The sequence below is a fragment of the Macrobrachium rosenbergii genome, chromosome 54 (assembly GCF_040412425.1).
Source record: "Macrobrachium rosenbergii isolate ZJJX-2024 chromosome 54, ASM4041242v1, whole genome shotgun sequence".
Taxonomy (NCBI): Eukaryota; Metazoa; Arthropoda; class Malacostraca; order Decapoda; family Palaemonidae; genus Macrobrachium; species Macrobrachium rosenbergii.
In genome coordinates, this window is record NC_089794.1 from 152,180 (window position 1) to 162,500 (window position 10,321).

General features: G+C 36.3%; 1 long non-coding RNA gene across 1 annotated transcript in view; it reads right to left on the reverse strand.

Annotated features, from left to right (window-relative positions):
* Nucleotides 1-358: 358 nt before the first annotated feature.
* Nucleotides 359-10,321, reverse strand: part of LOC136834722 (uncharacterized) — a 51,104-nt gene continuing 41,141 nt past the window's right edge. The window contains exon 4 of the long non-coding RNA XR_010851858.1: nucleotides 359-5,067. This is a non-coding gene — a long non-coding RNA (uncharacterized lncRNA). The remainder of the gene's footprint in view (nucleotides 5,068-10,321) is intronic.

Consider the following 10,321-nt stretch of genomic DNA (forward strand, 5'->3'; position numbering starts at 1 on the left):
GCTGATTATACTGCAGCCTTCTATAGGAAATTCATGAAAATACATGACATACATAACTCTGGAATGGTTATGGGTGTCACACAAAAAAATTCCAAATTTTTTGAACGAAAATTGGCTGAGAAAAAAATTCTGTTGCATTACTTATTGAAAGGCCCTTGTGTAATCGTTTCACTTATTGAATGCCACTTACGTAAACATGTTTCACATATCAAGACACATTTCATATTTCCGAGCATACCTTACACATTAAGAATTTTGCATTTTACAAATCCAAATATTTTGAGAACATATTTTACTCCATTTATATTTAATATACATGTGATTAACATTTTGAAACATTAAGGACATGAAACAATGATGAAAATATGGAATAGTAAGCCTTTATTACATGAACTTATACAGACTGCAAAATCTTTTGCAGTTATATTTATAAAAAGTTGTATATAGAGTAATTCTAACAAAATAAAAAGTGCAGGATACATTTTAAGGCCTTAGACATGCAACTATCAGTTTGGTGGCTTTTCTAAACACACTACAGTACTACCAAAAACCTTGTGTGACATATTTCATTTTATGCAGAACACATAATTTATTTGCATGGGCTGAAAGGTTCCTTTACTCAAGCTAAAATTTGTTTCCTTGAGTAATATAAAAATTAAAAAGGCAATTACAAGTAAGGGGAACCTAAATGTTGATCTGGACATAAAATCTGCATCCAACAAACCTTTTAGAAATTATCACAAGTGAAGGGCACCAGTGTCCACCTGATTCCTTAGGATAAGTTAGTGACTAATGCCTCCAGCACAGAATTAAAACAAATTCTTTTAATTAATTACATATTCCTTATTCTAAAATACTGCATTAAATTCAACAGTAGCAATACTGATACAATAGACAACAGATTACAAACAACCCATGGTTATGCAAAGTTCATAAAAGTGTAAGTTCATAACTGAATACTGCGTACTAACACATCAACTGAAGAGTACATTACTAAAACTGATCAAATTCCTGGACAATTATGAAATAAACTAAATAATATTGTGCATCAGTGGAGCCTTTTAATTTTAGAAGTTTTACTCTCATCTCTTAATTCCTGGCATATATAAAGCCATGGCACTGTAAAATTGTTGGAGAAATGTAGAAACAGCTTTCTTATGAAAGAAATTTTAAGAGTTATCCTGAACAATGATTCCCACAAAAAGTGCCACCATGAAGTATATAAAGGACATAGAGTAGAGCGCAAATAGAATTCCATTTTGTGCAATATCAATGGCAAGTCTTTGTGTGACAGTAACAGGCTCTAATAACATATTAATTAAAACAGAAAACCAATAATAAAGAAGAAATAATTGATAATAATAACATCCAACAAGATTTATTATACAATCAAAGAAATTAATTACAATACATGGATGCAATGAGAATCACTGCAACCCCCTGTGCCGTACAATCAGATTACTGTACATAAAAAATTAAAATTACTGTGTTCCACTTTCAAAACTCCCTTTTGAGACGGTGAAATGTTATCTGTAAACTGAAGTCATAAAAACTCAGACAAAATGTAAATGACTGTAAATTAATTGCAAAATGAAATTTTACCCTTGCAATTCTAGCTGATAAGATACTTGTTTAAAAATAGTGCAAATTCTGAACTTCGCTAGGTTTCTTACTTCCTTAAAAGGGCAATAATCAAGGTAACTTTCAATTTCAAAGACCAAAACCGAATGTCCTGTAGTATCCACAGTTAAACAGGAAGTGAGGAACATGATACCATTGTAATACTTACAAGGACTGGTTCTGAAATGGAAAACATTACACCTTTTGTATGGCAGGACCAATTCCACAGAATGCAAAAACAACTGCTTTGGAAGATAATTACAGCAATGCATGATATAATTATAAACTAAAATAATGAGGATGATAGAAGATTAGTTCAGTCACTACTTAAAATAGCTACAAGACCCTTGCCTTTTCTACCAAATTAATTTATATTAAAACATTTGTCTCAAGCTGAGAAAACAGGAAGACATCTGGAACCCGGAGCAGGAAATTACAAAAGTGGCATCACTCAAAAGAGGAATGAAGTTCCCGCACATTACGGGCAGAAAAATCATCAAGTGGATTCTTAAAACACCAAAATAAATAAAAATATTATAAAAAGAAAATTTGAGTAAATGAATGTGTTTCTTTGGATAACATCCTACATCTCTGGATATTACTCCTTTGATAAATCAGGCATCACAAATAAAAAGAATATCAGTAAAAAAGTATGATTAAACTGCCCTGTCCAGGATTGCAATGTAAACAAAATTCTTTAATGAGGGTCCTGGGCAAACAACTTTGTTTCACCCAGGGTCATTAAACAGTGCCTATGTGGGAAGGAGGAAGGAGAGTACAGTAATTCCCACTTTATCTTATCAAATTTCTTTCTGTTGACAGAATTTCAAGCATCTTTTAATAGGCTATCACTTGAAAGAAGACTCACTTTCCTAACACAAATGCTAACAAAGTTCTTGCTAGGCATCCATAGAACACAGTTTGGCATGACCTTTAAGAATAGGATAAGCGCATCCCAAAAGTCAATAGATATGTAACATTATAATGACAATTACAAATGAAACCAAAAGGGGATAACTTTTCCCATTAAAAACATGACTAACTTCAAGCCAGCCATAAATCATGCCAGAAAAATAACAACACTAATTCCCAAACACATCACAAAACTAGGGTTGATCAATGTAAAGGAAACAAATAGATAATGGAAAAAAAAAGACTCAGAAAAAGGGCAAAAAGTTACAAGTGAGATAATGCTCACAGTCGACTGACATGATAAGCGCAGCCCTGATAGATTCTAAAGCTGATAACAGTTTAAGGTTCTAAAGTTTTACATTGCACCTGATTATAACATAACCTCATGCCTTCTCTAGCACAAATTTAGACTGAAGAAAACAAGGAAAATAATGAAAAAAGAAAATGACTGAGCTTTACACTAAGAGGTAATAATTTTCCTTCTACAGGAAAAAACAGCATAGGAATAAAAGTGGTCTTAGCTCCACAGAAAGCAAAAACTTGCCATCCCATAGGATGTGAAAATATGAGAGTAATGGAAAACAGGAGGAAGTGATTTCAAAGCCTGGCAAGTAGAGGGAAAGAAAATCAGTGAACTGTGATCTATGAGGATTATCTATTTCCGCAGAATGAATGAGGGAAGAGGTGTTCTGATATGTGTTATGAGGTTGCCTAAGGGAAGGAAGATGCCTCTCTTCTCAAGCTCAACAGAACAACGCACTTTATCACTGCAACGAGAGCAAGACTTCAGGCTGCTTAGAGACGAATGTCTGTCTATTTAGACAATCCCTATGAAATCTACAAATAAGACTCAGTGGTCTCGTTCCCATTAAACTACCTCATATTTATGATAAAATGCATAAAGATCTGTTGTGGACTATGTCAGCTGAGCACTGTGAAGATATGCATTCATGACCCAAGGCTCTTGTTTACAAAAGGAAACCGAAATGTCATTGTACTTTGACCAAAGTCATTCAGTTCTCAACCAACAAAAGTAATGTATAAAGGCACCATAATTCCCAATGATGCCGAGGGCACAAAATTTCATTATAACTTTTGTTTCTAACCTTGTAACAGTTATCAGGTCTTATAAATTTACTATAATACCTGAAAGACTTAACCTGCCACTTTTGCAAAGGGGATGTTACTTTTTCAAAAGAAAGTAATTCGTATTATTAATAAGTTTAGTTTTTGGTCTTCACATTAGAAAAAGCTCTTCAATTTATGCTCACTGTAAAAATGATGAGTTGTAAAACCTGTGTATATCATGCACATGATATAAAATAATCACAAAAGTAAAAATTTACTAAATACTAAAATAAAAATGTATAAAATTCTGATTTCACAAAAAGAGGCTTTGTTGTCAACAACAGCGCAAGTGACCCTTTATACTTCGAATCAAGACACTCTGTTTTTACACAAATTAATATGCAATTCACAATTGCAGTATGACTCAACATACGCTTTTATCTGTCATATATGGTGACCCAGTTTAAAAGAACTTTTCTCCAAGATTTCAGTGTGTGATGTACTTTGAAAATATATGAAAGAACACACATTTCCTTCCGCCTTCCGCTATGTTCATGGAACTTGATGCATGAAGATTTTTTAAATACACAGCATATTATTGGGGTAAGTACTTGTTAACGAAATTAAACATCTGGTGAATTGAGGTTTAATTATTGTTCCTTGTCTTTACAATCATATGATTCAAATGTGTCATTAAATAATGGAGAACGATGAGCCAAGGAATCTGCAGAGGGCTTTTCTGTATATCAAAATAGTTGACTATTTACTAGCAACAACAAAATACTATTTACTAACAACAAAAAAATACTAGGCATCTATTTGCTATGAGGGTCCTTACTGGTTAATATAATAATTCTATATAGGAAAAATAGTTCCTTGCTTATAAGTATTGGTACTTTTACTCACAGCTATTGTAACCTGGAGGACGGAAGGGTATTCCCATAGGAGGAAAGGAATTAGCTATTCTATGGAAGCCAATCTATAAAACCCCAGTAATATGCCTGTACATATATTCAAGATTATTCCAACTATATAAAAAAATTTACTCGTTATAAGTGAGTACAATAATTATAATTACCTATTTGTTATTTTATGGGTACTTATTGACAATGCAAATAAGGAATTTATGAGAGTACGATAAAGATATTGCAGTTTGATATATGCAATTACATAGTTCAATAACAAAAACAATAGTTACCTTTTATTGTTTCAACAATTTATGTATATCAACTACTGTCCTTTACAATAAAAACATGATGATTTTAAAGCTTTGAAACTTAATGTTATTCTCAAGCCAATAAATGAACCATAACTTATAGTATGTTTTTAATACAAAAAGAAAGTAAAATCAAGAAGAGAAGTGTATAAAAATACTGGATTTTTACCATACCACAAATCTGGTAACAAATGGAAGCTTGATACTGCAAGAATCAGGGTCTGTGACACTAAAAGTTCCAAGTAGCTGCTCTGCAAAGTAGAGAAAATTGGCATTAGGCACTGTCAATTCCTGTTTCATCCAGTCATCACCAAATACTCTGCTTCATTTACATTAAGCTGGCTATATGTCATCATGGACATACGCTCCTTGAGCAGCCCACATCACAGAATACAATTAAGACATCTAAAACCATAATTTCAAAATATGGTTTATATATATAAAATATACATATATACTGTATATATATATTATGTACACACATACATACAGTCAATCCCTGGTATCTGCAGGGGATAGGTACTAAAACCACCTGCAAATGGCTAAAACCCGCAAATACTTGACATCCCCCTCTAAAATCGGTTATAACTGCCTATTTTAATAGTTCAAATACCAAAGACCCCGGCTAAAAATGTTTATAACTGCTTGTTTTAATAGTTCAAACACCAAATATACATTAACTATCATCCTAAATCACTTTTATATAATTTCAAAGTAATTTTACAACATTGCCCTTAAAAATATATGACTTACAGCTAAATGTGAAAACTATCAAAGATACCCCTAAGAGAGAGAGAGAGAGAGAGAGAGAGAGAGAGAGAGAGAGAGAGAGAGAGAGAGAGAGAGAAAGAGAAGGAACAAAAATACATAAGCACATTAAAAATATTTAATACACTACTGACAGTACATGCACAATGGTAAATATAGATTATTTCACAAAACAGTATCAGTAAACATTAAACTAAAATCAATCATAAAAATAACAGGGAAAACTCCCTCAGAAAGCACAGAGCGAAAAGCCAATCAGAAACTAGCAAAGCTGATATCCTGCTCTGTGATTGGCTCTTCTAACCCTTCCAGCTAATACCATGTTGTGCTGCAAGCCAATCAGCACTGAGGTAACATATCCTGCTGTGTGATTCGCTACTTCTAACCCTTCCAGCCAATACCTCCAATTCTTTCTATCTATCTATCTATCTCTCACACTCTACAAGTATCCTTTGGCAGAGAGAGAGAGAGAGAGAGAGAGAGAGAGAGAGAGAGAGAGAGAGAGAGAGAGAGAGAGAGAGAGAGAAGGGTTGAACTGAGTTGTTTACATTGGTTTAAACAATTAAAAATGTTGGGACGATAGTTTTTTATGCACATTACAATGATAATAGATTAACACAATAATACAGTATATATATATATATATATATATATATATATATATATATATATATATATATATGAATAGAAGGCCCATAAAACACTATTTAAACGTTGAAACCATATATTTCGGGCACTTGCTTCTGTGCCCCTGTTCACTGGTAGAATATGGACAGGTGGAAAGTTACAATGGTATATATACAAAAACATAAAGGTGTGGCCTTAGGCCTCCGATGGTATGTACGGTTTCACGCGTTGGACATCGGCGTCAGACCCATTTCCGGACTCCATCCGCACATTCCTCCATCTTAAGAAACACCACCTCCATACCATCGGAGGCCTAAGGCCACACCTTTATGTTTTTGTATATATACCATTGTAACTTTCCACCTGTCCATATTCTACCAGTGAACAGGGGCACAGAAGCAAGTTTCCGAAATATATGGTTTCAACGTTTAAATAGTGTTTTATGGGCCTTCTTATATTCATATTACACTGTAGTATTACAGGAAAAGAAGACATTATATATATATATATATATATATATATATATATATATATATATATATATATATATATATATATATATATATATATATATATATCAATCACTCTCCTTTTTCTCTATCCATGTATCTACCTATCCATCTCTCACATTCTACGAGTATCCCTTGGGTAAAGAGAGAGAGAGAGAGAGAGAGAGAGAGAGAGAGAGAGAGACTCTTTGCCCAGGTGCTAACCCCCTTCACGGTCAATATGTCAAAATGTTAAGATAATTGACAGTTAGGCCTTAATCCCTCCCCCTAAATTGGAGACAGGGAAAGGTTAGGTAAAACAATTATTAATCTAAAATCTTACCTAACTTACTATACTTTCCTTGATATTTTGCTGTGTTTACATTATATTAATATTTGAAAATTAGTAAATCATTTATCATAGAAAACAAATACATATATTCATAAAAACTCTCTCTCTTATCTCAGTGAGAGAGAGGGAGAGAAGTCAGAAAGGAAGAGAGAAAGAAATACAACTTATACACTACTGACAACATATACCAAAGCATCGAGCTATAAGCTGTGTGACTGTCTACTTCCAACCGCTGAAGCCAGTGGTTCTCAGTCTTTTTTTAGTGATGGCACCTAACTATGGTAATCATTACGATGGCACCCCTTCCTCACCATCCCACCATAACACATGAATTAATTTGTAAAGTCCCCACTCTACGGGTTCTCGATGATAAACATCCCGTTTTCTGCAGTGCCTTCACATGCGACCGCAGGTCGGACGAACACAATCTTATTATCATTATTGTGATTTGTATATTTATTATCTGTTCATTTGCCCTCATACCACATATATGTGACAGAGTATTTTTATGTCCAACCAGTTATTGTTAATCATCATGTTTTCTGTTTGTACCTGTCCTGCTTTGTGTAGAGAAATAGTTTGACTCAGGTCACCTGTAAATTTTTGTACCTGTGGTCTCTGCGTATACGCAGACGTCCGCACGCCGCTTTATAAGCGGGTCGCTTCATCAATAAACCAGCAGTACTTGTCTTCCTGCTCATTATTTCGCACCTCTCTCACAGTGGTGACCCCGGAATAGTTCCCGGAGCCATTAACGGACCCAAACGGCGACTTAAGTCTTGGCCCGCTGAACCAACCCATGCCCCTAACGGACTAACTATGGCGTTCTAACAAAGCATTCGGGCGTTACCGACCCTCCTCAGCAAATCACCAGCGTCATTAACGGACCCCCACAGCACGCTCCCAAGCGAGTACTGATGCGAGTGTTCCCTCACACTCCAAGTGAGAGCGCGGAATAAGCATGGACACAGACATCCCCAACCACATACAAATTACCGCGAACTTCTCGGAGGCGGACGTCTCCCTCGCGCAACCCCATCCCACACGCTCCTCTACGCCGGTGCCCACTCCCCGCACGATGCCCCTCCTGACGGACCAACCAAGGGCAGCCCTCAGCATAAAGCTGCCGCCATTCACCCATCAGAACCCAGCGTCCTGGCAATACAGGGTCGAGGGGCAATTTAGGGTGGCAAGCCCAACCAACGAGGTGTTGAAGGCAGACACCGCCATCAAGTGGTGGAAGATGACACAAGAGGAGGAAGTGAGGCAGGAATTTAATGAAAGTATTGAGGGAAGTTAAATTACGAGAGGGAGTGCAAGAATGGTGGAATCACAACAGTATGGTGATAAAGAGAGTGGGTGTAGAGGAGTTGGGAAAGACATCTGGAAAGAAATCTCCTGATGATAAGGAAACCTGGTGGTGGAATGATGAAGTGAAAGAGGTGGTAAAAGCCAAAAAAGATGCAAAAAAGATCTGGGAAAAGTATGGACAGCAAGAGGATAAGGAGAGGTACCAAAGACATAAGAAACAAGTACAGAAGGCAGTTGCACAAGAAAAGTCATGAGCATTAGATGACATGTACAAAGAGCTGGAAACACCTGAGGGGGAGACAAAAATTCACAGAATTGCAAAGTCGAGGAACAAGAACACCAAAGACCACTCCCATATAAAACAGGTTAAGGATGGGAATGGAGTAGTTTTACGCAACGAGGATAAGATAAAGAAGCGGTGGAAGGAATATTATGAACACCTGTTAAATGAGGAAAATCTTTGAAGATGGATTCCAGAACCCTGGTATGACACATATTATTACCAGGAAGGAAGTAAAGAAGGCACTAAAGAAGATTAAGAATGGTAAAGCAATAGGACCAAATGGAATTCCTGCTGAGGTGTGGGAGAGCCTGGGAGAAGAAGGAATAGACATGCTGTGGGACCTAGCAAAGAAAATATACAGTCAGGAAAAGATACCAAAAGAATGGAGACAAAGCTTTATTGTTCCTATCTATAAAGAGAAGGGTGACATCCAGGATTGTGCAAAATACAGAGGAATAAGTTAATGTCTCACACCATGAAAATCTGGAAAAGAATAATGGATTAAAGAATTAGAGGAGAAACATCTGTACGTGAAGAACAGTTTGGTTTCATGCCAAGAAGAGGATCGACAAATGCAGTGTTTGCCCTCCAACAGATGATGGAAAAACACCGGGAAAAGCAGAAAGGATGCATATAGTATTCACATACCTGGAAAGGGCATATGATAGAATACCATGCCAAGAGGTTTGGAGGTGCATGAGAGTAAACGGAACACCAGAGAAGTGTGTGAGGTTGATCCAAGATATGTATGAAGGAGCAAAAATGCAGGTTAGAAGCAGAGTTGGGTTAACTGAATGGATACCAATACGAGTTGGTTTACATCACGGATCTGCTTTAAGTCCATATCTTTTTGACCTGATAATGGATGTGCTATCTCCAGGAACGAGAGACCAATCTCTGTGCATGTTGTTTCCTGATGACATCGTGTTATGCAGCACCAACAAAAGGGTAGGGGAGTAAAAACTAGAGCAATGGAGGAAGGTACTGGAAGACAGAGGTTTAAAGATGAGTAGGAAGAAGATTGAATACCTAAGTTTTAATGAAGATTGAGACTCCGAGATTAGTATGGAAGGGACAAGGGTGAACCAAGTAGAAAAATTTAAGTATCTCGGTTCAACAGTGGCTGATGATGGAAATTTGGATGTAGAAATAACACACTGAGTGCAGGCTAGATGGAAAAATTGGAGAAAGATGTAAGGTGTTTTGTGCAACTGCAGAATCAATATAAAGGTTAAAGGAAGAGTGTATATGGCAGTAGGGAGACCAGCTTTGGTGTATAGAACGCAAGAGAAGAAGCTGGATGCGGTACAGATGAAAATGCTCAGGTGGATGTGTGGAGTAACAAAATGGACAGGATAACAAAATGAAAGAATAAGAGGAACTATTAAAGTCTCAGAACTATCAAAGAAGGCCCAGGAAAGAAGACTACAGTGGTATGGCCATGTGATGAGAAGGGATGAGACATATGTAGGGAGGAGTGATGTATATGGAGGTGCTTGGTGGGAGAGCAAGAGGAAGACCAAACCGAAGGTGGATGGATGTAGTTAGAGGATATCTGAGAGACAAACAATTGTCAGAGGACGATGTGTTTGACCGAACCAGACGGAGGAAAACTGTAAGAAACATCGACCTCACATAGAAGTGGGAAAAGATGCAGAAAAAGAAAAAAAAAAAAA